We start from the raw sequence: 26,944 nt of genomic DNA, 5'->3' as shown, positions 1-26,944 counted from the left end.
TCAGTTCGATTGTAGGGACACATTCTGACCTCCTCGGCCTGCTCGCTGATGTCCACACATCACTTTCCTCGGCTAAGAGCAGCATTACTCGGTCATTTCATCTATCATTGCATCAGTGATCTACATCTATATACATTCACCGTAAGGCACCGTACGGAGCATGGCGGAGAGTATCACGTACCACCACTAGGAATTTCCTATCCTTTAAAAATGGACACAAACAATGCGGTCCCCAAAGTAATACTCCAGAACATCAGACACTCTTCTACTTCGATGGGGACGAGTTTCGTCTTCCATGAACCACACATTGTCGGAATCAGTGTCACTTTGGATAATGGGGATGAAATCATCTTCGAAAACATTCACGTACCGTTCGGTAGTCACCACGGCTTCAAGGAATATCGGACCGATTATTCCGCGACTGGACACTGCACACCACACAATCACCCTTTGAGGATGAAGAGACTTATTGATCGCGATATGCGGATTCTCAGTCCTCCAAATGCACCAATTTTGTTTATTCAAGAACCCATCCAAATGGAAGTTGTCTTTCCCGCTAAACCAAATCGTGCATGCTCATACTTATTCCTATCATGCCCCCCGGCTATCCGTGCAGTTTGAACGCCCTAACGCAAACCGTGCAGAAGTTATTACGATTTTATTTGCTACAGTTCAATAATTGTCTCCCTGTAGTAACTGTGTGTGCTGACTTCTCAGTAACTTCTAGTCATCATTGTTGTTGTGGTCTTCAGTCCAGAGACTGGTTTCATGCAGCTCTCTCTCCATGCTACTTTATCCTGTGCAAGCTTCTCCATCTCCCAGTACCTACTGCAACCTACATCCTTCTGAATCTGTTTAGTGTATTCATCTCTTGGTCTCCCTCTACGATTTTTATCCTCCACACTGCCCTCCGATACTAAATTGGTGATCCCTTGGTGCCTCAGAATAAGTCCTACGAACCGATCTCTTCTTCTAGTCAAGCTGTGGCACGAATTTCTCTTCTCCCCAGTTCTATTCAATACCTCCTCATTAGTTATGTGATCTACCCATCTAATCTTCAGCATCCTTCTGTAGCACCACATTTCAAAGCTTCTATTCTCTTTTTGTCTAAACTATTAAACGTCCAAGTGTCACTTTTATATATGGCTACAATCCATACAAATACTTTCAGAAACGACTTCCTGACTCTTAAATCTATACTCGAGGTTAACAAACTTCTCTTCTTCAGGAACGCTTTCCTTGCCATTGCCAGCCGAGATTTTATATCCTCTCTACTTCAACCATCATCAGTTATTTTGCTCCCCGAATAGCAAGACTCATTTACCACTTTAAGCGTCTCATTTCCTAATCTAATTCCCTCAGCATCACCCGATTTAATTCGACTACATTCCATTATCCTCGTTTTGCTTTTGTTGATGCTCATCTTATATCTTCTTTTCAAGACACTGTAGATTCCGTTCAGCTGCTCTTCCAGGTCCTCTGCTGTCTCTGACCGACTTACAGTGTCATCGGTGAACCTAAAAGTTTTTATTTCTTCTCCATGGATTTTAATTCCTACTCCGAATTTTTCTGTTGTTTCCTTTACTGCTTGCTCAATATACAGACTGAATAACATCGGGGATATGCTACAACCCTGTCTCACTCCCTTCCCAACCACTGCTTCCCTTTCATCCCCTCGACTCTTATAACTGCCATCTGGGTTCTGTACAAATTGTAAATAGCCTGTCGCCCCCTGTATTTTATCCCTGCCACCTTCAGAATTTGAAAGAGAGTATTCCAGTCAACATTGTCAAAAGCTTTCTCTAAGTCTACAAATGCTAGAAACGTGGATTTGCCTTTCCTTAATCTATTTTCTAAGATAAGCCGTAGGGTCAGTATTGCCTCACGTGCTCCAACATTTATATGGAATCCGAACTGATCCTCTCCGAGGTCGGCTTCTATCAGTTTTTCAATTTGTCTGTAAGGAATTCGTGTTTGTATTTTGCATCATTATCGTTTTAATATGTAACCTGGCTTGGGACTTTTCTTAGTGTTTCTGAGAAGGTTTAGGAACTGTACACATGATGAACTCAGGACAGGTGATGTGGTGTCCGACAGGAAAAATGGGGCTTTGTATGCAGCATGCACAAGGGCGTTTATGGAAACAGCACAGGGTCAGGCGACAGGTGGGCAAAACTGTGTTGTCCAGCTGGCCACCTGGCACGTGGCAGCTTTTGTTTAGCTTTACAGCATTTTTTCACTCTTGGTTGGTGTATAAAGCTGTTGGATGAATGAAAGGACCTGTATCAGTAGGAGGCTGACACTTTGCCATGTTCTGAATAGTGTCTTCAGTAGATAAAAATCCAGATTTACAAATAACATGAAGAGGGCACAGAACTATCGGCTAGTCTGAGGAACAGGTTTTCAAATTTGCGTGGAGCTAGGAAGTGAGGCTAGCTGCTGGGAATGAAAAAGACCGATTGGTGAAAATATGTATGACATCATGAGGCCAGATGACACAGAGGACAGTTTTTTGAGAGTAGAGGGACATTACAGAAGTAACTGAAGTTTTTACATTATTCACTTTCTTCGTGGAATTTCTGCTGAAGAAGAAGTTATGCCATTGATAGAGTGTGCGTGTAAAATGGTTGGTATAGTCTTGGAGGGAAAGCAAGAGCTGGTTTCTTAGTTCAGACAGATAAGACGGGGCCTTCGAAGTGGATCTTAAAGGCTGAACACATCTCTGCAAGCTATAGTCACCACTGCAGCAGCCGACTGGGGGTCCAATGTTCGAGTCTGCAGAAGTGTGATCCTAGTCTCGCACTTCAGAAAGCCAGATCCGGAGTCAACACTCTGTTCGTTATCTGCTGATCATTTATGGTGAGCAGAATAACATCACCAGCTCGTTACAAAAATCCCTTTCTGAATTCATTCTTATCTTCACACTTATCTTTTCCACATCCATCAGTGTAATGGTAGATGCATGTGTCCTTTCAGTTTATCATTCCGCCAAGCAGTAACTGTAATCTGTCAGTAGTAAACTGTGAGTTATTTCATAATATCAGCTGCATTTATAGTTGCTCTTTTCAACTTCCGAAGAAACTTTCACAATGGAAAATTTCACTTTGTTTGGAGTTCTTGGTTGACATTTTTATTTTAACTTCGTTAATTGTCATACATTCAGATGCATTTACGTACTTTTGTTTTTTCTAAATAAATTAGTATTTTCATTCACATCATTTATTGCTAACACTTTGAATATTTCCATTATGATATTAGGCAATTCCCCTGGCTAGGATCCATGACTAGGGCCTTAACAAAATGGTTCAAATGGCTCTGAGCACTATGGGACTTAACATCTTAGGTCAACACGCCCCTAGAACTTAGAAATACTTAAACCTAACTAACCTAAGGACAACACACACATCAATGCCCGACGCAGGATTCGAATCTGCGACCGTAGCAGTCCCGCGGTTCCGGACTGCAGCGCCTAGAACCGCACGGCCACAGCGGCCGGCCGAATAGGAACAAAACAGGCCTATCACAACTAAATTCTTACAACTGATAAAGTATATACTAATGGTAACTTATGGAGTGTAGTCGAGTAATTGTAAGTGTAGTGGACTGAATATGCCACTAATTTTAGCTTACTAAGTAATTACATACTACCTAGGAAGGTTGATAGGTTCCTGTAATTAATAATATATAGGAGAGGAACTAATGTATACCAGTAATTAAAAGAGGGAGGAAGAACACAAACTTAACAGGTGAAACTCTATGGGCAAAACAATCATATGTGGAGCTGTGTGGGTTGGTTGAGGGGTTTGAGGGATGGGGGAGGTAGTGTAGTAATTTGGTAAGTTGGTGTTTATTAATCCGTTTTCCTGCTGTAAACTGGCTTGTGTTTTAAGGAATTGTGTCTATCTCTCAATTAATTTCGCGATTCATTTTTTTTTTAAATTCCACATTCATGGGGTTTGTGAGGTTCTGTAACAAGAACCATCACTCTTTAATTATATCGGTATTAAATAATGTACTTCCCACCCCCTGTTTGTTTATATGTCGTCATTCCATTGTGTGAAAGTACATCACAATTTTCATTAAGCCGTGATTTAATCATTTCATCCCAGTCACACGTCAATTGGCAAGGGGCGTAAGGGAGTAGAGGAAAAGCGAAGAAATAGTTCCCGGTTAACAAAAGTTTCATTTGGAGACCTGCAACCAAGATAATAGACGTAACAATTGTTATGATGACGACGAGCGAATCATCACCACTGTGAATGACTGTTGGCCAACACTAATTAGAAACATACAAATCTCTTCTTTGCATACACAGCAGGTTTGTCAGTGAAGTCGATAAGGAGCTGGCTTTATGGTCTGGGTCTGCAACGACTAAAATAATTAGAAGTCGTTGGTAAAAAGTAATATATTGTACTTAACTGGTGGTACAGGACTCTTCGTAGTCAGGATGAATATAATCACAAATATAGAGCTATAGAGGCATCATATAGGCCATACTTTAACTAATCGCCTTGATAGTGGTTGCTTAGTATCAGCTGAAAGCTATATTACTTTCCCACTTGGCGTCCCGAGCAAGAGTGGCCGAGCGCTCGCTAGAGACTTGTTGCAAGTCGCGGAGCGGCACTAGTCTCGACTCGCAGGTCCAGCGATACTAGTACGTACCGCGGTCGATAACTGCAACCACTAACAAGTGTGGTATCGAACGCTGACACCACAACAACAATGTTTAACAGTGTTGCCTTCTATTTGTTCGATGGGCTGCGCCCTTATTATACCGACAAGATCTTGTTACAGATAACAATGCCCGTTCAAAAATCCGAGCCGAGTACCGGGGAACACAGTGTTTGCAATCCATTAGATCATAGATGCTATTTGGATTCCAAATGTGCTTCAGATCAACAGCGTCATCGAGAACCGCGTCCTTTCGCACCACTGCTAGTCGCTTTGATGGTGGTGAACGCAGCAGGCAGAAGGAGTCAAGAAATTAGAATGTCCGTCAACAACACGACGCTGTCAAGTGCCTGGTCGAAAACGCGATACCGGCGGATAATTACTGGTCGCGCGGCGAGTGTAATACAAACGGATGCCTCTCAGGCGGCAGCCATAATTACCACGAGTCCCCGCTCCACTTTGCTCGAACCGTGACGGACAAGCGCCAACTGGTGCAGCTAATCAACTTAAACGCACGGCTCCCGTTTGTTTCCTGCCGCCGCCGCGTGCGTTTATTGTGTTACTCGAGCCTCGTCTGTTTACTCGTCGCTTGGCTAGTGAGCCGGCGCAAAGTGCCGCTGCGTCGCCACGTCACGCCATGCGGACGCAAAAAGTCCACGCGCTAACGTGCCTTTGTCCGGTGTTAGCTCCCAGCTCCCGTGACCACCTCAAATGGTGTAGCACGTAGCTACTGTGAGAAGATACCTGTGCACTTAGCTGGTCTACTAGTTAAGTTTTGCGAGCGTACCAAACCGTAGGGGAGCACGGAGATCGATACACAAGAGTGGTTTGGTAATTTGTTAAAATAGCAAGAAAAAAAGTTTGTTCCGTAAACAACTCACCTATTTTTCGATATAGTCTCCCTTGGGAGATATACATTTGGTCCATCGCTCCTCTAGCTTCTTCATCACATCCGAAAAATAGATTGTGTCAAACACTGTAGAATACTCGTTGATGTAATTATCATTTCCTTATCTGATGAAAAAAATTTTTTTTTTACTAGGAAGCCAGTGTTTCACGTCAGGGAACAGGAAGAAGTCACATGGAGCTAAATCTGGGTAATAGGAAGGATGAGAACCAATTCAGAGTCCAGCACATACATTTACTGTTATAGTTGACGTATGGGTTGGTGCTTTAACCTGGTGTAAGAGTACTTTTCGGTGTGAACCTCAGTCTTTTCTAACCAATGCAAGTTTCAAACGATTCAAAAATGTAACATAATAGGGTACCTCATTTTTCCAAGTAATCTATGAGGACTATTCTTTAGTAATCTCAAAAGACAATGGCCATTATCTTACTGACAAAATGGTCTTTGCCTTCTTCTGTGCACGTTCACCAGCGTTTTCCACTGTTTTGACTCCCGTTTTGACTCTGGTGTGTAATGAGGGATCCAAGTTTCATCAACAACAACAGATCGGTGAATTGCGATTAAACATCATCAGACATTATGTTGTAATGTTGTGCTGGGTCCACTTTTGGTCGATTGTGACCAAAGGAAATGGCCTTCATCTACGGTGCAGGGCCCGCAGGAACTTGACACAGTTCTGTTTTGATTTGTGCGGCAGTACAATCCTTCAAATGAAAATTTTAATAACGGCACGAAACACGGTTTTCTCCATTTTCAATAACAGTCGACACAGTAATCAATTCAGAGTAGTGTCAAAACAGGACGGTACGCTGTTAATTGTTGAAATCCTTTATACGATCCTTGGAATAATCAAGCTTACCAACCATAAGGCGCAACAATTATGTTGCATTCTTTCATGAAAATTTACCATACTTATCAAACTACCCTCGTATATCCAACAAACAATTGAAGGCGTTGAGCGCAAGTGCTACTCTGAGATGAAGAAGTTGGCACAGTAGAGAAATTCGTGGCGGATCACATCACACCAGTAAGAAGACTGATGATTGACAAAAAATTGCTGTACGTTATAACAAAAGTTTCTCCTATTCGATTTTTTGATTCCGTTTTGGGTATGTCAGAATCTTTGATGAAACACCAGTGCAGGTCGTTTTCGATCGACAGTCGTTTCTATCCTTTGAAAGATATCCAATGTGAACATAGGGAAAGGAGTGGAGGAAACCAAGGAAAAATTGAAAAAGAAATTAGGAAGAAAAGAAATAAATACTTCAAGTTTTGACGACAACACTGTACACAAACGCATGTTTGGTAGTGTGTTTCAGTGACTGTTAGAAACATACGAGGGCGTACTGGAAAGTAATGCGTCCGAATTCTGTATGAGAAAACTCTGCAAGCTTCCTAAATAAAACGATACTAACATTCTAAAACTTTGTTCTTGATATCTACATATCTGTTTCGCAACATGGTGACGAACACATTTATTCCAACGAGAGACCATTTTGCTGATACCGTCACTGTAGAAGGTTTCTCTTTGTTGACGGTGTCACCACCAAATCTCTGCTTGCACGACTTCATCACATTAGAACTGTCGCCCTCGTAGGTGCTCTTCAACTTTTGGAAACATATCAAATTCGAGTAGTGCCAAGCCGGGACGGTATGGAGGATGATCGATGACAATCGGATTGATGCATATGCACTGCGCTCGTGTGTGATACGGCATTGTCATTTCGAAGGAGAGGGCGCTCCATGAGTGGATGAACTCTTCGGATTCGAAACTCGATTGCAGTACGCTGTTTCTCATGCACCAGTACAGATATGTTACACATCGTCATGTTTCACGCTACAATTCGGAGCCCTCTAGTGGCAGAGGGCTGCAAGTATGTAGTCATGGAGAATATAGATGTAAAATTATAATACCGCTTGTTGTATTAATCGTACAAAGCTTCCAGATTTTTCACATAAAAAATTCGGAGATACTAATTTTCAGCAGGCCCTCGTAAATATAAACACGATATAACCAGTCACTAAACACAAGATTTTTGGCTACGATGTATTTCTGAGGCATTACTCCATGACCAGGCGCCACTGATGCTTATCTCAAGTGCATTGCTCCTGGAAATCAGACGATGTAGAAATATCGACAATCCTGTGCATCTTCCTTGTGTACTTTCTACACGATATCTGCACACTGACTGTTTGCTAACGAATATAAACACAATAAACTTGGAAGTACACTCGAGGAAAGAACATAAAGAAGATGCTCAGCAGTTTTGTTTTCCCGGAACTGCCATCCGATGAATGGAGTGAAACTTCCAAACCCCATCTTATACGATAATCTTGAAATTTAATGATTGGTTACGTTGTGTTTTTTTATGTTTTAACGACATAGTAATTCTTAGTAATTCTGCAAGAGAAGCAAAGGACTTGGTAGCTCAGTAGAACATTAATGTAAGTAAAACAAATGTGCTAGAGTGGAATAGAAACATTACCGAGGAATAAGACTGCGAAATGGGACACGAGAAGTAATAGAAAAATTTCACTACTAGCAAAAAAAAAAAAAAAAAAAAAAAAAAAAAAAGTACTGAGGAAGTTAAAAGTGTATAAAATGTAGACTGGTAGCAGTAAGGAGAGGATTTCTGTAAACGACAATGTGTTAACAATGACTATAAATTTATCTTGTCCGCAAATAAGTGTCTGGAGTGTAGTCTTTGGTGGAACAGAAAAGTGGATCGTAAACAGCGCGGAAAAGAAGAGAACTGAAACGAATATAGGAAAAAAGGGCATTGTGTGTCACCGTGATCAAAAAAACTTAGTACTTGCTATGAAACGTTCTGAAGAATAATTATTACAGTAATAAATGGAAATGGGAAGAGGAAGGGAAAAGGGAGAATTGAAGAGAAAAACAGTAAGCAGATTGATATGGATGTAAATTTTAGCGGATTTAAAGGTTTAAGAGACTCACACATGGTAACGCAGCGTAGATATCTACATCAAACCAATCTACAATGACAATGACATTAAAAAGAAAAAAAATACATTTGACGTGACTCGTCTAAGGCGCTTTATGTTGGCAGCACTGTTGGAGGGTGACCATTATCTACCTTGTCATCTAGTTACCGAAGAATATTAAAAGATGAATTACCATTGTTTCGCTGCGAAAGTGTTTTTCATAACAAAATAATAGCCTTGAAGATAATAGAAAGGCTATCTGACAATACCCTAAATTAGAGTCTGTTATTGTGTGCTCTTGAAGCATGGGATAAAAATCTTAGTCTTAAACGTGGAAGGGATACGATATTATCTAAAACTGTAGCTGACTGGATGGCACAGAATTTATTGTGCAGTACTGAATATAAGTCTGTACACCTCTGATTTAAATACACCTGTATTACAAGTTTGTTTGTGTGGCCATACTCCGCAGCAAGCATATAAATACATGTTTTGTAAATAAAACTGCCTTTTTCTGCTGCTAGTTAATTTATTTATCCCACACGCGTTTCGTAAATAAATTAATTAGCAGCAGGAAAAGGCAGTTTTATTTACAAAACAAGTTTATACCTGTATTAGTTCTTAACTTTATCTTCATAAGGACTCATCTTTGGCAAAAGTTGTCCCGAGAGAATTGGCACTAGATTATTTATGACTACTCCAATTATCATCTGTAATGCCTGAAGAATGTTCAAGAACTGAAGGTTCCCGATGTCAACACGTGTTTAGTTATATTGAGAATACTGTATTAGGTGTGCGCTATCCTGTCTCATGCTGTTTTCTCAACAGTAGTACCGTTGATGGGTCGACATCACACTGCTGGTACCTTGCCTTTACAAAAGACAGGGTGATGGCACAGAATACAATTTTCTTGGTGGGGACCTTTGCAAACTATATTTCTAAGAATTTCTGACTTGACATTAAAAAGTAATAATCTTTAGGATGATGTAACTCTTCTAACTTGCAAATTTCAACTGAAGTGAAAATCAGTTTTTAGTGAAACACCAATGATTTTTGTGTTACCCAAACATTTCAACACATTATGTGGCATCTTCTTTGGATCTTTATTTATTGTTCCGTCCGAAAATTATTATGATACGTTAATATGAATAATATGTTGTGGAAGCTGTATGAACTTCCCATTAAAGATATTTGTATACACAACGTGTTTAATTTTACGTTGCTTGATGTATGTAGCTGAAGATGATCATGATGTTTGGTTTGTGGAGCGCTTAACTGTTCGGTCATCAGCACTCTGTGGACAGTCCAATCTAAACACTTTCACGAATGATGATGAAATGATAAGGTCAACACAAACACCAAGTCCCTCGGGACAGAAAATTCCTCTACCCTGCCAGGAATCGAACCCGGTAGTCCGTGATCCAGTGGTAGCACCGCTAGCCACTAGACCACGAGCTGCGGACTATAGCTAAACAAACTAAATTCACAGTTGCATCGTGGGTAAGTTGATACTAGGTTGAAGTTAGATATAATATGTTAATTTGTAAAATAAGTTTGTTGTATAGCTGATCGTATGTCTCATGTAACGCTGTCGGTTATTTAGTGCTGGTAGTTTTATACGTACAATATCTGAAAACAAGAATAAAAATCGTATTTTTCTGTTTTTTCGTCCTTACAGACTAAAAATCACTGTATCATGATGCATTTTTAGTGTGTTATTTGTCGTTTCTGATATTGTTAAATTGTATTCCGTTGTTGTAGATAGAGCAGAATATTTATTTCATCCGCTAGCGCTAATTTAATGGTTGCACAAGCATCTGACAAAATGACAAACAAAAACCACTTGAGGATAATACAGAAAATGTTGAACACTGCTGCGGTAAAGCAAAAATAAACAAACTGTGCGCTGCATCGGTGGACTCTCTCTCCACTTTTTTTCTAGAAGTTTATAATGGATCTCATTGTTACTCTGGTACAGCCAGGTGACGGAATACTTTCTTGCATCTGCAGAACGTGGTTTTCCATACTGCACCGAGAACATCCAAACGTTTCAGGTATGTGAGGGATATACGAGACCAATCCTAGTCCGCCTCACATTTTTCACCGGAAACGCTTTCTATGCAATACTGATAAAGAAATTCCTGGTTTGGGACGCTTACCAAATTGGACTAACAGCACAGAGTAGGAAAAAGATTCAAAGGAAATCGGCGCTTTTTGTCACGTGTTTTTTTACTCAGACTGCAACGGAGTTACGAAACAAACTACTGTGAGTGGGAAATATAAGAAAGACGCTGTGAGTCGCTGAGACTCTTATACTCACTAAATTCCGAGAGAGCATGTTCCGAACCAGATCAAGAAACTTACCACCTCCTCCAGCATAGAAATGTAATGATGCAGACGTTAACATTACAGAACGGAGGATAGTAGAACTGGCGCATTATATACAGGACTTCCCATTTATATTGACTATCACAAATACCTTTTGGTCTATAAACAAAATAAAAAGGTATCAAGCAAATGTTGTTTGAATACCAGTGGGATATTAACCATAATTTTAGCCTTTCGTCTTTGTATGTTACCAACGTATGACTGGTGGTACATCTTTCTTAACAGAACCCTTCCATTTTTCTTCCCGAAAAATTTTTTTTCTCATCTTGTTGTGACCATTCAGCAAACGATAAGTATCCACCAGAGCAACGCAATCGTCGTAGAACTCGCACAGACGAAGCGTCAGAGTAACACAGCGATACATCCGACGGGAAGAAGGATCTTATAGGGGTACCGCTCTATGTAGAGATCCCGTGGTTTAGTAGCATCGTCCATACCCTGATCCAAAATAAAAGAAATGATGCTGCATTTTTTCATCAAGCAAGCCATTCTTCCACGTAAAAATTGCTTAAAAGCGCTCAGCACTTTGATAAAAGTACCCGTATTAAATTGACGAAAACATTAACCCACTTACTACGAGTATTTAGCTCTCTTACATTGTCCATAGATGAGTAGTATTTGTCTTTCTCTTCTTTGGTGTACCTTGAACTGAAAAAGTCTTCAAATGTAGACGGTTGACAGAATGGCCAGCGTGCACTTTCCTCTTGGTTCCATTTGTTTACTGTCAACTCCAGCAGGTAGACGAATTACGTTACCCCAGGTACCTCTACTACGTGCTAGTAAAGGTATGTCAAAGCCAATTCCGTATTGTGTTTCTCGTACCGTCATGTTTACGTGAATGTTACAGTGTGATTCGTTTGTGAACAAGTCGTGAGGAAAGGAAATGGATTACCGAATAAAAATTATAGCGTGCTGATACTCATACAATGATGAGCCAAAACATTATGACAACTGCCTACGGCGAGGTTCAGTGCCTCCTAGTGGTGTTGCGGACGCGTTACGCAGTAAACAAAGAATGTAAGCGGAGGAGAGACGGATGGGCACTCATTATAGCGAATATACGGGACGCAAATGCGGAAATCCACTTATCTAAGTGGTTTCGGCAAAGGGCACATTGATGTGGCGCTGCCGGTGGAAACGAGAATCTCTGAAACGGCGGAGCTGGTCGCCTGCTGGATTACTGCTGTCGCGAGCACCTATGGAAAGTGGTTGAAGGGTGGTGAAATAACGAATAGGCCATATCGTACTGGACGTCAACGTTTCGTCACAAACCGTAGACGTCGGACGATCCCTTAGTATGCAATCCAAGATAGGCAGCCACCTGTGCCAGATCTGACTACAGTTACAATGCTGGTGCAGGCGCAATTGCTTAAGATAAAGGCCATTTCTGATCAAGGAGCTCCACAGCACACGACTCTAACGTGTTCCTGTGTTTAGCCAACGACACCGTCAGTTATGACTGCAGTGGACACAGCGCTATAGAGTTTTCACCGTGGATTGATAGAAACATGTCGCCTGTCAAATTAGCGCGTTTCGTATTACACCAGGTGGGTGGTAGCGTCTTTACAAGCTACTATCCAGGCAAATGGCTGCACGAACCACGTGCAGGCCAGTGAGGGCATAATTGTGCTATGGGGTACACTGAACTGGACTTCCATGTGGCCTGCGGTGGTAATAGAAGTCATCATGACGGTAGTGAACTACGTGAACGTCATTGCGGACCACCTGCATCGTTTCACGTTTGAAGTCTCTCCCTACGGCATGACATCGTCCAGATGGATAACTGTCCATGTTTCAAGATCAGAATCATCCTACAGTGGTTCCAGGGCCATTGTAGTGAACTCACATTGATGCCTTGTCCAGTAAATGTCCTGATTTGTAACCATTGGATTATACTTCGGGTGCCAGCTGCGTGTCCGTAAATCACTATCCCATAATTTTTGGGCATTGCTTGACCTGTGCGTAGACATCTGGTGCTAGATGCTCCTGGAATCCTTTCAAGGACTTTCAGAATCCATGCCACGCAGAATGTCTGTTCTACTGTGTTTGAAAAGTAGAGCAACACGCTGTTAAACTGGTGGTCATAATGTTTTGGCTCATCGGTATATCTTCCTGAGGAATCAAGCTATAACAAAGGCAATCATGCTACTTAATGTACCTCTGGCAGCTTAACAACATTTACTCCAGACATTTTTTTTATTTTTCTTCTGCGGAAAAAGTTATTTGGTATGGCTAAGATAAGCTGGAACCACTTATACCCAGATTGATACACCATGAGGTGGCTCCGATGTTCATACATATAGGTGTAAAAAATGTGTTTCAGACATTGAGAGGTGGTAGTACAGACCACAAGACGAAAAAAGTTGTAGTAAACTCTAAATTGCTTTCCTTAAGACCTGCGAACGCTCGTCCATCCTTGCTTTTGTGAAACCCACCTCTTCTACTGCAAGTTCTATGCAGTTACGACCGACCTAAAGAGTACAATAAACAAATGAGGACACACTGCTCTTTTATTACCTTTGGATACAGACTGTAGTGAACGTCTGTTAGTGTCATTACTGTAAAACCTATTCAGAATTCTGAGTAACTGCTGTGTACACATTACTTCTGAGGGAATCAATTAGTGTTTTGATAAGCCACTGGAAAAGATTACTGAATAATCGTGCATTCTGGATATTTTCCAGCATACAGGACAACAGTTTCACGATTTCTTCCATTTCACAGACCATAAAATATCATCTCTCCCACTTTCTACGTATAATAATATCTTGGTATTAAGCAGGTAATTACAAAGGTAAAACTAAAAATTAAAAGCATTTCGTAGAGTTATCAAAACAGTAACTGGACCCATTGCAACTAATGTGTGAGCTGCACTTACAGGGACTGTGAATACAGTTCACATTAACGATACTAAAAGATGTTTACTGCAAGCTGTACCCATGGACAATAACAGAGGAATGTGTCCTTATTTGTTTACTTCATTCCGTAGGTCGCTCATAAGAGCAAAGAGGCCGCAGCAGAAGAAATGTTTTTCACAGTAGCGAAGTTGAGCAAATGCTCGTAGCTGTTAATGCATGCATTTTAGAGCGCATGTTTACTCGAAATTTTTGTTTTGTTTAGGCCCAAAATAACACCATCCAAAATACATATACTTTTCTCAAACACTATGTAGATGTAGAAAAAAGTTGCGGTAAAGTTACTGTCCAGGCCGCGTCAACAGATGTGAAGCTTCCTCATTCTGCCATTTTTATTAATTTTGTGGTTATCGGTCTCAACCGTGGAAGCTTTACATATAGAACACGCTTCGTTACGATATACATCTGACGAATTGCCTTATAGGAACAAGTGTTTCTTACATGTTTCAAATGTTAAAGTTTTCAGTAGAAAAATGGAAAAACTCACTTTGAATTGATAACAGTGTAGGTCTTATTACTTTGTATTACTGTCCCTTTAACACGTAACACACTTCCCTAACAATGCCTCAACTCATCCAATTTGGTAGCAACAGTTACGCTTGTCTAAAATACAAAAAAAGTAACCATTGATACAACGCGTCTCCACATTAATGAAACACGTAATCACTGAACACGTAAGCCTTTTCATTTATAGTCTACTATCAATACGTTTCTTCACGTGAGTTACTGGTTAACAAATACTGTACTGTTTCAAACATAAACCTCATGTCTAATCCCGCGCGTCTCTCTGCGAAATAACTGAATTACTCAAACACGGTTCTCCTACGAACCGACGTAACACCTTCAACTCTCAGTTATACTTCTAGCAAATTGTTCGTACAACGCGCGATTGCTCCGTGCTTGAAGCCTAGCAACGACTCTGTCACACTAACTATGAAAGTGAATTTAAAAATTCTCGTACGTTGCATAAGTAATACAGATCCAAATGGTACTGAATACTTTATTGTGCGCATGACGCTTTTCAGGTACAGCGCATCGTCAGATGACTAGCAACAAATAATAAGGAGAAGTTTAAGTAATGATTCATACAATACAGCTTTACCAAAGAAATGAGGTTACATAAATCTCAAAAGAAATTCATTTTACACAATTTTGAAAAGAAAAACATAATTACATACCATTTAAGGTGATTACATACTACGACAGAGACGCTGAATAATGAAACTTCCTGGCAGATTAAAACTGTGTGCCCGACCGAGGCTCGCACTCGGGACATTTGCCTTTCGCGGGCAAGTGCTCTGCCAACTGAGCTACCGAAGCACGACTCACGCCCGGTACTCACAGCTTTACTTCTGCCAGTACCTCGTCTCCTACCTTCCAAACTTTACAGAAGCTCTCCTGCGAACCTTGCAGAACTAGCACTCCTGAAAGAAAGGATATTGCGGAGACATGGCTTAGCCACAGCCTGGGGGATGTTTCCAGAATGAGATTTTCACTCTGCAGCGGAGTGTGCGCTGATATGAAACTTCCTTTCTTTCGGGAGTGCTAGTTCTGCTAGGTTCGCAGGAGAGCTTCTGTAAAGTTTGGAAGGTAGGAGACGAGGTACTGGCAGAAGTAAAGGTGTGAGTACCGGGCGTGGGTTGTGCTTCGGTAGCTCAGTTGGTAGAGCACTTGCCCGCGAAAGGCAAAGGTCCCGAGTTCGAGTCTCGGTCTGGCACACAGTTTTAATCTGCCAGGAAGTTTCATATCAGCGCACACTCCGCTGCAGAGTGAAAATCTCACTCTGGAAACGCTGAATAATGTCTGTATAAATACCAGGCAAAACTTGTGTTGTCTCATGCAGGACGTAGACCTACCCAGTAGCTGACTACAGTTACACTGCCCAGGTAGCGCAAAAGGAGTTATACTATAAGTTCACACTGCTAGAGGGCAGTACTTCTGAAGACGTATAAGATCGAAATAAAATAATAAAAGCCCAGTCAGCGCTAATGTGCAAGAAGATCAATTGTAAAACCAGTATAACAGTACAAGACTTTCCATTTAAAACAACGTTATATAGAACCACATTCGGTTGGATTTCTTCATAAGTTCACTAGAGTTCGTAACCCATATAAAATTTCTTAAAGTAATTATTTTTCAATAAAACAAAACAATTAAAATAATTATTTCGTTTTTACCAGAACAGTTGTGCAGGAAACTCAACAGTAAAACACAATGTAATAGCGCATGTTTCAGAAAACAAACATATTGTTACACGTCATCTTTACGTTTGCAGTATGCTTAAGAAACAGCTCGCTAATACAATTACGTGTGGTCATTAAGAATTCCATAAAACAGAGAGGAAGGTAAAAGAAAGAATAGCCGGGATTGAGCTCATTTTTTCTCCTACCAACAAGTAAATCACTGAAAGAAATCAGAGAACCACCTATGACTACTTGAAATCTGCTCATTTGTTATAAGTTCTGGATGTATCTGGTTATTCACATATATTTAATTGTCCTCTAAAATGTCCATGACTACATCTTCATCAGTAAAATGGAAAGTGGACATGTCGTTTTCAGTGATTTTCAGTTGACGTTTCTTCTCCTTCAAATGTGTTCCCAACGCAGTTTCACTACTTGCACATCCATTTTCTCGAAATCTAATTTGAAACTTCCTTCCAGTTGCCTGATGTAACATTTCGCACATGAACTGCAGAAAATCTTGTACATACCTACACCAGAGCGTGTGACCAGTGCCCCTGGGTCAATGTTGACGATATCCAGCAAGGCAATTACAAATTATACCTTGTCGAATTGGAAGTCAGATCCGGAAGCTGGAAAGATCTGTAGAGATTTAATAAGGGTCCCTAACCGTTCTTTCCACCAACATGTCGTCTTCCAAAGTTGTGTCCCGAGCACAGAGGACAGCTCATCGGTCTTGGGACCTTCTTTGGCGGAGGCTGCTACGCTGTGTTTGTGCTTTTTTTGTGGGATGCCACTTTCCCTGGTAAGTCTCTATATCCATAGCGGGTAAGTTCTGTAGTACTGACAATGATGGCAGGAGACACCTCTCACTAATGTATCCTCTTTGGTTCAAATGGCTCTGAGCGCTATGGGACTTAACTTCTGAGGTCATCAGTCCCCTAGAACTTAGAACTACTTAAACCTAACCAACCTAAGGACACCACACATATCCATGCCCGAGGCAGGATTCGAACCTGCAACCGTAGCGGTCGCGCGGTTCCAGACTGTAGCGCCTAGAACCGCTCGTGTATCCTGTTTGTTTATATTTTTAAATACAACTTTGTACACTGTCTTCTACAACACTCGACATAGCTTCCTTAATAGTACGGAAGCTATTTTGACAACTTTCGGTATAGAGTACGACATGTCCGCCCAAAACAGACATACACGTCCTGCTCTGAAGAACACCCGAAACAGAGTGACTAGCGCAGCCGAAGTACTTCGTCTCTCAGGAGCGCCAAAGCGACCCGAAGGTTTCCGAAGCACTTCCGTTGTATCATAACTCTTACGTTTCTCAAAATTAGTGAAATTTAATAAACAAATACCGTAGACTCGTAGGGTAACAATGAGAGATTATCATACTGAAAACTGGGTTAAATACAATGAAAGGTACATAGATAAATAAGATAGGTTAGGCTTTTTAACTCCCAACACCCGAATGTGCCAACCAATCAGAAGCAAGTTCAGTACAATTGGCGGACTCTCCCACGGGAATGGCACATATTGTACCTTCTGCTGCTTTACCTCATTCCACTTTTGTACCGTATGCTACTTCACGTGTATCAAGCTGCATCAAGGCGAGCTCTAGCAAGATAAAATACTGGCGGCCACAGCCAAGAATATCACACAATGCTTTCCTTCCAGAAAAAAGGAGCGCTCAGCTTCGAAAATTCCGGAAGTCAACGGCGAGTAAGGAGTGCAATATCGCTACATCATAACATCAAAGAAAGCGGTAATACTTACACGAAACATAACTGAAACAAATTAATTCTCGGATACCTTTTAACTTTGACGGCAGTACAAGCTGCGAGCCTTTGTCTCTGACTTGGCGACCGCCGTCAGAGCGCCAAGTGCAGCAGCGCCCAGCTGCCTACCTGCTAGGCGCCGCGCGGGTCCGCTACCGTCGCACGCTGGTCGCTATTGTATGCGGTGGCGCCGTCGCCGGCTGCCGGCACTAATTAAGAAGCAGTAATCGCCTTCTTAGCGCGGGTCCCGGAGATCAAAGCTCCGCCAGCGACGGCATCGCGGCGAAACGCCCTCCCCAGCCGTAATCTCGGCGCCGCACAACTTGCGCCGAGTTAGCGCCGCTCCCCTAAGCGCCTACAGTAGTTTGGCGCAGCCAACTTGCCCGCCCACCCGGCCAGTATTATGCGAGTCGCGAGGAAACCTCAACCTGAGATCTGCCCCTGACGTTCGAACGCTACTTCTCCATCAGCGGCGTTTCAAATTTCCCACAGATACTTTCGCTATCCCTTTCACAAGGAGAGAATGTTTTGGAAAAATTGATAATAAGGCCTGTTTTCTGCCTTTTCAACCGAGGTTTTACCGCGCAAAAGTACATTCTTAAGCACGAGTTCATCTTCAGATCTACATTCTTTATGAAGAGACCTTCAAGGCGATGACATCATGAGAATGTTGTAACAATTAAGCAAACTGTTATTAGGAATGCTCCATAACTCTCACAGAAACGTGTTTCTGTCGTGTTGACAACTCAAAGATCCTTCGACAGGAGCTGAAACGCTGATGATGAACCTCATCTTCGAAACGTATCTTGCTGAAGTAGAAACACGAAGGGAAAAGCGAGATTATTAATTTTTTCACTCATTTCACTGTCAAGATTTTGCCATGAATAGGCGCTATGGCTACCGTTGGACAGGAATCACACATAGGGCGATGGACTGTTTTCGATCTTCAGGAATTACTTTCAGTCACAATCGCTGTAATTTTACAAGTATTTCCTGTTAACGACGAATGTGTCACCTTCAGACATCCAGCCGTGCTATGACTTGTGATCATTAGGAATGTCCAGTGACTTCATGTACTACAGCGAAAGACCCTTTGTCAGGAGACTAGAAACCAGGTTTTTCTCTTGTTTTATTTTTGGCCCATTAGTCTCTGTTTGGTCTGATTCGGCTTGGAAAGATTTCCAATTTTATGCCGCTCACCTCGTCTCAGAGTAGCAGCTGCAACCATTGTCCTCGATTATTTGTTGGGTATTTCAAATCTCTGCCTCCCCCTATGGCTTTTACTCTCTACAACTCCCACAAATACTTTGGAAGTTAAATCCTGACGTTTCAATACACATCGGACATACCTGTCTCTTATAGTCAGTGTTCTGCAGATATTCCTTTCGTTGCCGATTTGAGGTTCAAGTCCTCACTCCTTGTATGATCCGTCTCCCTAACTAGAAGAAAGAAGATTAGGTTTAACGTCTAGTCGAGATGGAGGTCACTGGAGACAGATCGCAAGCTCAGATAGTCTCAACGATGGGGAAGGGAATTGGCCGTGTCCTTTCCAAAGGAACCATCCAAACGTTGGCCTGGAACGGTTTAGGGAAATCACACAAAACCCAAATCTTTATGGCCAGACGTGGGTTTCAGCTGTCGTTCTCCCAAACCCGAGACTAGTTGCTAACCACTGCGCCATCTCGATCGGCAGTCTCCCTCATTATCAGGACCCTTCTGTGTCACCACATCAAAGATGCATCAATTGTTTTTCTAGGTTCCCCACAATCCATGATTCACTTTCATTGACTTTTGTGCTCCAGGCATACATTTTCAGAAATTTTCTCCTAGAATTACTATCAATCTATGTTACGAATACTATTGTTTTAGTATTTTGTCCAGTTCGAGTCCATCTGCAACATGACCAGTCTGTACCAAATTGGCCATCACCGATGATGTTAACCTTCTGTGAACGGTTTAGCCTGACAATGACAGTATCTAATGACAAGGGAACTGACTATAATTTCGTAATCGCGAAATTAGTGAAGCAAAAGCAACAGCAAAGTAAAAGAGTCTTTAACTGATGTTCCACTACTACGAGAGTAAACTGTAATTATATATACATACGGTATGCAGCCTAATTAGGCTATGCGGTATCAAGTTTTATGACAAAGCGGAAATAAACTTCACCTAAGGAAATTAATCTCAGTTAATTCCCTGACTAATCTCTTCAAACAAAGTTACTCACAGTGTTAATCAGCAACATGTCCTAATAAACATCACAACAGTTAATCCTTATGCAGAAAATAGAATGACCAATAAATGCAGCAATACACATTGTCTGACAATAACGCTATCTGTGGGCTAAAAAACTCGTTATAATGCAGAAGGACATATGAACCTACTATCAAAGTCTGACTGGCAAGAACATGAGCTGCTATTATTTTAATTAACAATAAAGTCATAATTTTGAAACAGTACTGATTGTTATGAGCTTCAGAAATTTGCACATGAAGCTATTCTATACAAATGGGCAATGCCATTATTATTTATAAGAAAAGTTTTGGTATAGAACAAATGATTGTACTGGTTGCTGCACTTGCCAAGAAAGAGCCTTTACTTTCATTCATCACATAAGTAGCTTATGAGGTCCTTCAAAGTGGTATGGTTTGAAGAATCATCTTCAATTGTAAACGGTAACAGATAAAATCAAGGATATGGCAAATACTTTTGATAACAAGTTCCAGTATTATGAATAATGCAAAATTAATTCAATAGATAGCAGAGAGATCTCGTAACTAGTCTCTCATTGCACTTAAAGATAAACTGGCTTTGTAAATGACTGCACAGCTTGAAAAACCACTTTAAAAGAACATATATACAAAAACGATTGCAAGTTTACAAACTTATTCGAAGCAAAATTATACTGCTGTCTTTTTATAACTTTTACTTACACAAAGCTACAAGCACTTTTTATTTTTGTCATTGATTTTTTAATTGCAGCCTCTTATTTAATGAAAAGTTTTCTTTATGAACATACTTTAGGAAACTCTAAGATGAAAGGTTATGGGGAGTAAAACATTTACTACTGTTCAAAAAACTAACCGGATTTCACACTCCACGAAGTCAATTAAACTGCAAAATGATTCACTGCCAAAAGTATCAGTTTAATAGAAAGATGATACTCAGAATTTATTCACTTTGAAAGGACCCTGTCTAGGAATTTGACCGAGGCTAACCATGGGTGTGCAAACACAATTTAGGAGTTTCTCAGAAAGTTACTATTCGATACATGACACCTGGTCCACTGGACATATTATTCTGCTGTAGGTGGTAACGCTTGTGTCAAATTACAATGGCTATAAAATTGGCGATAAAGCAAACATGGTTCTTGATGTTAGCAACGCCCTGTTATAGCTCTTCTTGGCGTCATAAATTTAACCAAACGGGGCCAATAATAATCGGCGGTCGATAAGCCGCTTTACATTCCATCCGAGGATACTTTACATGCTCGAAAGCTCTTCTTGCCTCAGTTTATGCGTCCATTAAACACAACAGCCGACCAAGGCTGCCGCTGACCACTCAGTATCACAGTCACAACTCGACTATCCTACTCGCCAAAGGAAACACGCGCCTCGCTCGTGAAGTCCTCTGTTTCCTGTCTCGCCAAATTACTTCCGTAGCGGCGGGGCTTTACTACAGAGATCACTTTTAGGTTCCCTACTTGTGGACCAGTAAAATATACAGAGATTTTACAAATTATTACCTTCACAGAGTATTACATTTAAAACCAAAAGTACAATTACAACATAATTTCTTAAAACGCCAAAATTGTTAATATAATTATTACATATTTACACAATCAAAGACCTTGACTAAGATACACTAGTGTACGTCAGCAGAGAACTTAAACGAAACATATATAAATATATCGCTTATTCGTGTTACGATTTCCCCAGGTCTATTACTTTTCAGGTCGATATTTTTGCTAAATTCAAAATCTCGAGTCGTTTGTCGTCAGTTTTGAGCTTCGGTCGATTGCTCGTTGATATATACACAATGAAACGAGGACATACACAAATTTAAAGTTTTACAAAACAATTTCTGCTCCTTACTTCTTGCAGTGAATCTTGGATTGATACAAAAGGAAGAGAAGAACAGTACACAATCAGCTGATATGAGAATTTCAACATCTGTCAAACGCTGCTGAAGGAGAAATCTTACACGAAATAAGAGTATTTGAGAAGAATTAGAAATTTTGTACTTGTACGAGAAATTATAAGAATACTGGGATAAATGGAGGCAGAAAATTAAACATAAGAAAGAAATCAGAGTAACTGTCGCTGTGAACAAATATAAGCCCTCAGAATCAAGAGATTCTGGAATGGCGACAAAAAGATGAAGTCAAAATAGGTGTAATGCCTAAAACTTGAAGTGAAGAAGAAGAAACTGAAGAAGAAGACTGTTGTTTCAACAAGGACCTCTTCAACACCTGTGCTGTTCTGCTTCTTATAATCTCCTTGTCTGGTGTGACATGCGTTATTTTTCTCCCAAGGTGGTCCCTAATTTTGATGTTGAGTTTATCAATATTCTCATTTTTAATAATCTTCAATACTTTCGTCTTCCGTTAGTTTATTCTCACTCCATTTTCTGTACTAAGGACGTTGTTTATTTTTGTCAGCTATTTCAGTATTTCTTCCTCGCTTTCACTAATGATACCAGTATCATTAGCGAATGTCAGCCTCTTATTTTCTTTTGCCCTGAGTTTTAATCCCGCTCCCGAAACTTTATTTTTCATTGCTTCTTTCATATATGTATTCAATGTTATAGATAAAGACAGCATTCCTCCCTTACGATCATTTCAATACAAGTACTTCTCATTGGTCTGACTTTTCAGTTGTTCTCTGGGCTTGTGAGTTTTCTCGCTGTGAAGTGTACCTGTTTCTTAGTATTACAAAAGTCTTGTGCCATTTTGCGTTGTCGAATGCATTTTATATGTAAACAAAGAGTATAATAGTGTCTTGATGTTTCTCATGTGTTGTTTTCATTATTGAACGTAACGTCAGATAGCCACTAAAATTGAACTGATTATCATCTGACCACTCTGTCATCTTCTCCATTCTTCTGTATAGTATTCTTTTCGGCAACTTGAATGAATGAGCTGTTAATACGATTATGCAGTACTTCACGCATTTATCAGCAGTTCCTATGTTCGGGAAAATCGGAAAGATATTCTTCCGGTATTCTAAGGTACGCCTCCAGTACGTACGAAATTAAGTCTTCAATTGTTTGCCACTTCGACATATAATTTTAGAAATTCGTAAGGAGTTTTATATCTCTGTTTGGTCTTCTGGAAAGACTGACATTTTTGTCAAGCGGAGTACACACTGATTGTTTTTAGAATAATTTAACTATCCAGCCCAGTAACACTTATTACTAGCAAATTAACTGGTTTCGGTTGACGTCTGTCATCCTCGATGGACGAAACGAACAAACAGAAAAAGAAAGTACTTACGGAGTCGTCAGATCTAAAATACAAGAAAATAACATAAAGTAGTGCAATATAATGCAGGCCGTGGTTGCTTCCCACCTCTGCAGAATCCACGTTGTCATATGCCTGGGGAGAGTCCTTTATATGAAAACCAGTCGTCTGTTGGGCTAATTTTGTAATTAGCATGTTTCAATAAGACGTTAATAAGTAAAAATTCAAAGAGAACACGCGTAAGTACTTTAGTTAATGAAACACATACAGCTGGTTGTCTTCCAAGGCTCTGTCAAATTGATTCATACTTTGGAGCCCCTGTGCCTTCCTGATAGAGACGTATTTCTTCTTCTTTCACGTCAGCAGACATTTCTTCTCCCTAGGAGAGGCCAGAATGTGGTAACATTTTTAATTGTTTGTGACTGTGACTAAAGACAAAATTATTTATAAATAAAGTATTTTCCCCGCAAATGTAGTTATTGATGGTTGTCGCAGAAACTGTACGTCTTGTTTAATTCACTTTGCTCACATCTGATCGCATTTCTTCTTGTAACATGGTTCCCGCATTCATCTGTGGCATCATCGAACTCTTCTTCTTTTCTGCACCTCGAGATTTCGTTTGTTGCTTAATTTATGTTTATCATAAAGATCTAGATATCACCGTATATGACTACCGTTCTCAAAGTCCTACATTTGAACCCAGACACTGTTAAAGTTAGTGATAAATACTTCTAGGGAAACAAAATCCAATTCGTCTATCATATTTACTAATGGGGTTATATAAATATAAACAAAGAAATTTCAGAAGAAACAAATGGTCAGTATAAAGAGGCTATCAATACGAGTGTGTTAGACACCTACATGTTTGCTCTTGATATCGTCGCAAATGAACAGAACCTTTATAGAAAACGTACGTATAACCACACACATGTCCATTGTGTCATGTCAAAGACTAGTTGGTTAACACATACTGTTATACACAATAGGGCACCAAAATATGTAGCCTTTGCAAACGAATGTCATCCTTATGATCACGAAACGTATACTTACTTAACGCAAGCAAAAAGCTCATTGTTAGTCGCGCTTCAATGAAAATGAGTGGTAATAAACACTCGTTCATTGAAAATGTTTAATTTTAGGGAATTAAGGCCAATTGCTATTGCCATAAGCCTATATTAAATTAACGCCCGTTATGTGCTACAATAGAAACAAAGAGGAGCAGTCAAACAATGGTAATAACAGCTGTCATGCGAGTGACGTGTCAATAACACTGTGCGCATTGATAGATTCAAATGCATGCAAGGAAATAAAGATTCGACAAGCGTTAATCAATTCTGTGGCACAGCATTACACAATCCCTGATATACCACTGTGAATTCCAGTGACACGACCCAGCACACGCGAAAAACTATTGACGCTGACAACGAAATACTTCTCTGTTTTCCGTTCATTACTAGAAGAAGTTTCAAAATAACAAAAATACCTGAATGAATGTCACTCGTACGATTCATCAGGGAGAGTAAAATTTAATAAGAGCTTTAACAACTACAATTATAAGAAAGTTGCGTTAAATTCGGTAATCGGTGAATTTACAGGAAGACTGACTTCATGAACCATACTGAAACATAATGTCGTGGAAATGGGATGTTTGGGAATGTTGTTTTGAACGTTGTCACACCGTTACAAGAGTAGGAATAACGTTTCTCTATTAGCACGCGGTTATTTCGAAGACTTCCTTGACAGAGATGTTCGAAAACAGGTGCCTTTACCTGGTCCTCTCGTGTCTCATTACAGCACTTACCCCGTGACCTCGTAGGCTTTCCGGCGTGGATGTCGTGAAAGCCTCTTCGGGTTTGCTGCCGGATCCTAAAATCAACTCTGTTCGATACTTCGGCGATCCAACTGGTCACCATCTTCAGGAGAATGCTGCTTCTGCTGGATTCATCAACAGATGCAGCATTCTCCTGAAGATGGCGACCAGCTGGATCGCCGAAATACCGAATCGAGAGACTTTCAAGACTTACAGCAACTCATTCCAAAACCCAATATATGTTTTCTCTTCACGAAACACAAAATTATCGCTTAATAAATGAGATTGCAATTAATACTTACCCTCATCGCAATAACGTCAAAAGGATACATCCGAGCACCCTAAACTTTTGAGCAAAAATTATTCGAATTACCACAGATCCTAAACTGATATAAAGAAGTAATGGGAGGAAATGAATTTTGCTTTCTTATTGATACAAACAACTTACAAATAATAGCAGTAACTTAAGCTCGTGAAAACCGTTCGAAGAGATAACCACCAAACTAAATGCACGTGTTACAGTAGCATATAACATCCTGTCGCACTCTATCAGATATCAACCAACTCGTCTTCCGTTTCTTCACTCCCATAAAAATTACTTAGTGATTAACGTTTAAGAGACTCGATTACTGGGCCCAACCGCCATCCAATCGTAGTTCTTTCTAGAACGCTATGTGCTAGCTATGTTGCCAGTTTGGTAGGGATTTGCAGCGAATTGGGAAGCGTGGCTGGCTGCACACCGTAAACACTATCCGCCACCAATGAAATCTGTCACCCACAAAACAGTTTTAATCAGAGTGTAGTGATGTTTCGTTTACCACTTATGGTATCACAATTAGAGAAAAATACAGCACACGGGAGTGATATCAAACGATAGTCGTTGGTCATGGGAAAGCGTCTCTTTCCATTCCAACAATAGTGGTATCGGTTACTTTAATGCTCACATACATTAGTAACGTAAAAGTAGCTGCATCCTCCTGCTGAAACCAATGTGAACTCATCGCAGACAACGACGTTTTGACCTTTATGGTCGCAAAAGCGACCTTGTTAATGTAGCATGCAGGTATTACTTACGGGACATAATAACTTACGAACTCCACTTCACAGAAAACCATAGCTGTCAAACGAACTTGGTATGACTGGGCCGGGATTTATCCTCTTCGATCAGCTATACAACTCTGGCTGATGTTAAGGAGGCTCATAGAATGAGCTTCGATATTATATAATAACGCGTGACAAACACATACTCAATAAAAAATGATTACTTAAACAATTTGACTTTTGAATCTTTGCTGCTGAATCCAGAGACATAACACAAAATACAACGCAGCTTCTAAAACAAAGTACATATACGTATTTACACACTTCTCATAGTAATACATTGAAGAGCCAAAGAAACTGGTACAACTGCCTAATATCGTGTAGGGTCCCCGCGAGCATGCAGAAAAGCCGCAGCACGACGTGGCATGGATTCGACTAATGTCTGGAGTAGTGGTGGAGGGAACTGAATCTTGCAGGGCTGTCCATAAATCTGTAACAGTACGAGGGGGTGGAGATATTTTCTGAACAGCAAATTGTAAGGCACCCCAGACATGCTAAATAACTCTCATGTCTGGGGAGTATGTTGGCCAGCGGAAGTGTTTAAACTCAGGGGAGTGTCCCTGGAGCCACTCTGCAGCAATTCTGGACGTGTGGGTTGTCGCATTGTCCTGCTGGGATTTCCCACGTCCGTCGGAATGCACAATGAACATGAACGGATGCGCGTGATCAGACAGGATGTTTACGTTCGTGTCAACTGTCGGAGCCGTATCTAGACGTGTCACGGGTCCCATATCACTCCAACTGCACACGCCCCACACCCTTACAGAGCATCCAC

At 40.6% G+C, this 26,944-nt stretch overlaps 1 long non-coding RNA gene across 1 annotated transcript in view; it reads right to left on the bottom strand.

Moving 5' to 3' along the window:
* Positions 1 to 26,944, bottom strand: part of LOC126416309 (uncharacterized) — a 1,765,436-nt gene that overhangs the window by 1,003,037 nt on the left and 735,455 nt on the right. The gene's annotated exons all lie outside the window — the stretch shown is intronic.

This window comes from Schistocerca serialis, chromosome 8 (assembly GCF_023864345.2).
Source record: "Schistocerca serialis cubense isolate TAMUIC-IGC-003099 chromosome 8, iqSchSeri2.2, whole genome shotgun sequence".
Lineage (NCBI taxonomy): Eukaryota > Metazoa > Arthropoda > Insecta > Orthoptera > Acrididae > Schistocerca > Schistocerca serialis.
The sequence above is the reverse complement of the archived record's forward strand: the minus strand, read 5'-3'. Positions and strand labels throughout refer to the sequence as shown.